Genomic DNA, 4,913 nt, shown 5'->3' with positions numbered 1-4,913 from the left:
ATTTTCCAGGATTTCCACAAGAACACTTTGATGGGGAAGGACAAAGAAAAGCATAATATTCTGTCTCCTGATGCCATGATCTTTCCACTTACCACAGAGTCATAACACAGAGAGATAAAGCGAGTGATTCAAAGTTTCACAGGTAGAAGATGATAGGCTGGAAATTCCAGTCCAAGTGGACTAAACTCTCTGAAGTCTATGCCTTTGCAGTACAGACTACTGAAGAAAAGAAGGAAAGTACCTTAATTTTAAACATTTTCCAAAATACACACAGCTATGAAGGGGTTACGATTGATATCATGGATAACAGGGGCTCATCTGAAACGAACAATAAAAAAAATATAAATAAGTTAACTTTTGCTCTATTCCTTATAAGTGACCAAAATCAGAACGCATATTTGGTTAGCCTGGTCTTACTATTTTTTTTTCAAATTTTCATTTTCACTGCATCCCTGAGTTCACTTTCTTGCCCCACAATCTCTTCATGATATTTTTCACCTCTGCATTCCTGAGTGTGTAGATGATGGGGTTCAGCATGGGGGTGATGACTGTATAGAACACAGCCACCAGTTTGTCCACAGTGAAGGTGGAGGAGGGTCTCATGTAAAGGAAAATGGCAGGTCCAAAGAACAAGATGGCCACTGTGATGTGAGAGGCACAGGTGGAGAGGGCTTTGTGCCTCCCCTCTGCAGAATGGTTTCTCAAGTTGAACAGGATGACAATATATGAGGACACCAAGATGAGGAAGGAGAAGACAGAGATTAAACCACTGTTGGTCAACACAATAACCCCCTCCACAGAAGTGTCAGTGCAGGCAATCTTGAATAAGGGATGGAGGTCACAGAAGTAGTGGTCAATCACATTGGGACCACAGAAGGGCAATTTGACAGTGACCAGGATCTGGGCCACAGAGTGAATTATGCCCCCAAGCCAGGAACCAGCCACCAGAAGGTGACACATCAGTCAGCTCATGATTGTTGTGTAATGAAGGGGTTTGCAGATGGCCACATAGTGGTCATAGGCCATTACTGTGAGAAGTAGGATCTCAGTTACTCCAAAAATGTGAAAAAAGAATATCTGAACTACACAGCCCTCCAGGGAGATGGTTTTAACCCTGACAAGTAAGTCTGAGATGAATTTAGGGGCAACAGTAGAAGAGTAACTGACCTCCACCACAGACAAGTAACTAAGGAAGAAGTACATTGGGGAATTCAGACTCTTACTGATGCTGACAGTCACAACGATGAGGCCATTGCCCACCACGGTGGCCAAGTACATAGGAAGAAACATCACAAAGCACACTCTCTGTATCTCTGGATCCTGGAAAAGACCAGTTATAATTAACTTAGTCACATTATTTGTACTCGCCATGAAATTCATTCAGATGTACTGGATGTGAACCACTGAGAAACCTGCAATAAAACAAACACTGATTATAACCAATTTGCCTTGTTTATAACACATTAGACAGTGTCACCCATTTTACCATACACTTCTCATGATATCATTCATTTAGCCAATATTGAGCCAATACTCACTCAGCATTAAATATTAGCAATCTAACAAAAGTTTACACTTTAGAAAATGAAGGCTCAGAGAAATGGTTATTTACCCAGAATCCCACTAAAAGTGGTAGATGTTTAGACTTAGAGCCAAGCTTTCTGATTTCAGGCAGGATTCTTTCTAATTCACTACAAGATATTCTGAATTTGTGGTCCGTTCAAGTTCATAGCCTACATTTTTATTATCTTTCTTGCATTTTGATAGCTCTCTCCTATTGAGGAATCCCCATGACATACTTCTGCTCCTAAATTTCTTCTTTCCTTCATCACTACCTCAGGGTATCGTCTTCCCATTGATAATTCTTCCTTTTCCAAAAGATCCTCTGTATTATTCACTCATCTATACTAGTCCTCAACTCATGTGAGATTCTTTCATTAATCATGCAGCTTCAATAAGTATATTTATATGATAAATGCTCAAATTCTCTGGGGACAATTCAACTTACTAGCTTCTCTCCATCATTTCACTATTACATTTATACTTCTTGTCCCACAGCTCAAACTACCGAGAGACCCTGAATTCACAGTTTGTCCCTTAGAATATTATTATAGCTGGCCAGACTGCTTGTTCTGGTTCCAGGCTGGTAGCCAGCAGCAAAATGTATGCTAACAAGAGTGAAAATTTCTCTTTAAGTTACTCTTTTGGATCAGATACATACTGGGCATCTCTTATACATATATACACCCCACAGACTATACAAAATAAACACAGATCACAATGCCTACTCAAGTTAACAATATCATGTGATAAAGCAGTATTCTCTAGATTAAGGTGCCACATTAGGAGTTTTTTTTAACTAATCTGATCCATGAGAAACAATGATGAAAAAATGTGAACTTCTTGAATCTCCGCTATAAATTTTATCCTCACTGTTTTTACCCCTATTTCTGATTTCATGATGAAATTTTTAAGAAATGTACTTTTGAAAGCTAAAAACACACCGAAACAATAAGGACTATAATCACAATGATATCAAAAGATAGTGATGTGGGCAGTTGGAAACAAAGTAGTGTGTGTCAGAATCCCTCAGGGAAGGACCCATGCTGGAGTTTAAAAGTAAATGAAGTTATTGAACCTTCAAAATAATTTTAAAAATAGTGTTCTGGAGCAAGAAAAGTACTAGAGAAAGAGTCCATGAGATCTCAGAGATTCAGAGTATCCTTGATGCTTGCCTTTTTAATCCCTGATTTGGTCCAACATGTACTTTGGCTTCAGAGAAAGCCCCTTATTCCTCAAATAAATACTCCTTCTTGCCAATGTCATTTGAATGAGTTTCAGTTTCACATAAGAAAAACACTCTAAAATGTTAATTTAAGGAAAATAAAAACAAAAATAAAGCTGAAGAATACTAGTAAGAATAAAAGTTCTAGATGCAATTACCAGTTAAAAACACAACTGAAAACAATTTCATATTTAGTCGCCAAGATTTTTTTTAAATAAAGAGCACTTAAAAATGTGAATACTTATGCAGAGAAAATCATATAATTCTACTGGAGGACATGAAGGAATGCAGGTATAATTAAATGACTTGCCACTGAACAAACACTGGGTCAAAGAATAAATCAAAAGATATCTTGAGACAAATGAAAATAGAAATACAACATAGAAAACTTTATGAGATGCAGCAAAAACAATTCTAAGAGGGAAGTTAATAGTGATAAATATATACATTAAGAATTTTAAAAAAAGAGCTCAAATATATGACCTAACTTTACACTTCAAGAAATTACAAAAAGATGAACAAACTAAGACAATATTGAATAGAAGGAAGGAAAAAAGATCACTTGGCAGAATAGAAAGAAAAAGAGACTAAAAATACAACAGAAAGGATCAATCAAATTAAGATCAGAGTTTTTGAAAAGATAAACAAAATAGGCAAACTTTTAGCTTAACTTATCAGGAAAAAGAGAGGACTCAAATAAGTAAAATGACAATGCAAAGAGGAGACATTACACTGATACTACAGATATATAAAGGATTGTAAGAGACTACTGTGAACAATTATATGCTAACAAATTGGACAACCTGGAGGAAACGGATAAATTCCTAGAAACATACAACCTACCATGACTGAAGCATGAAGAAATAGAAAAATTCGACAGACCAATAATTAGTAAGTAGATCAAATCAGTAATTAAAAACTTCCTTACAAACAAAAGTCCAGGACCAGATGGCTCACTGGTAAGTTCTACCAAACATTTAAACAAGAATTTATACCAATCCCTCTCAAACTCTTCCAAAAAACAGAAGAAGGTCAAACACTTCCTAAGTCACTTGTCCAAACCAGCATTATCCTGATACCAAAACCAGACAAGGATATTACAAGAAAAGAAAATTACAGACCAATATCCCTGATGAACATAGAGACAACATCCTCGACAAAATATTAGCAAAATGAGTGTAGCAATACATTAAGAGTACCATATATCATGTTCAAGTGGGACATTTTACAGTTACAAAGATGGTTCAGCATCTGCAAATCAGTCAATGTGATATATAACACAAAATGAAGCATAAAATCATAGGATAATCTCACTAGATGCAGAAAATCATTTGAGAAAATTCAACATCCATTTGTGATTAAGATATTAAAAACCTGGATATAGAGAGAATGTACATCAACACAATCGATGCCATATGTTGCAAGCCCCCAGTTAACATCATATTCAATGGAGAAAAGCTAAAAAGCTTTTCCAAGATCAGGAACAACACAAGGACGCCCACTGTCACCACTTTTATTCAATACAGCACTGAAAGTTTTAGTCAGAGTAATTAGGGAAGAAAAAATAAATAAATAAAAGACATCTAAATCAGAAACATTTAAGTAAAACTTCTCTATTTGCAGGTGACATGATATTATATATAGAAAATTTTAAAGACACTACCAAAAACTAATAAATGAATTCAGTAGAGTTGCAGGATACAAAATTAACATACAAAAACCAGTTGCATTTCTATACACTAATAATGATAATTTTAACAAAATTTGTGAAAGATCTGTGCACTGAAAATTATAAGACTCTGATGAAAGACATTGAAGAAGAGACAAATAATTAAGGAGATATTCTGTTCTCAAGGATTGGAAGAATTGATATTGTTAAAATGTCTGTACTACCCAAAGCAATATACAGATTCAATGAATTCTTATCATAATTCCAATGACATTTCTTCACATAAATATAAAAAGCAGCCCTAAAATTTGTATGGAAATAAATAAAACCCTGAGTAGGGAAAGCAATCTTGAGAAAGACGAATGAAGCTGGAAGCATTGCACTTCTTGGTTTCAAATTGTATTACAAAGCTACAATTATCAGAACAATATGATATTGGCATAAAAACAGACACATAGA

The 4,913-nt window shown here is 35.3% G+C and overlaps 1 pseudogene; it reads right to left on the bottom strand.

Moving 5' to 3' along the window:
* Nucleotides 1-441: 441 nt before the first annotated feature.
* On the bottom strand, nucleotides 442-1,371 carry LOC139040495 (olfactory receptor 4B1-like; annotated as a pseudogene).
* Between the last annotated feature and the right edge of the window lie 3,542 nt (nucleotides 1,372-4,913).

This window comes from Equus asinus, chromosome 17, assembly GCF_041296235.1.
Source record: "Equus asinus isolate D_3611 breed Donkey chromosome 17, EquAss-T2T_v2, whole genome shotgun sequence".
Taxonomy (NCBI): Eukaryota; Metazoa; Chordata; class Mammalia; order Perissodactyla; family Equidae; genus Equus; species Equus asinus.
Note: the sequence above shows the minus strand (reverse complement) of the source record. Positions and strands in the feature narration are given on the sequence as shown.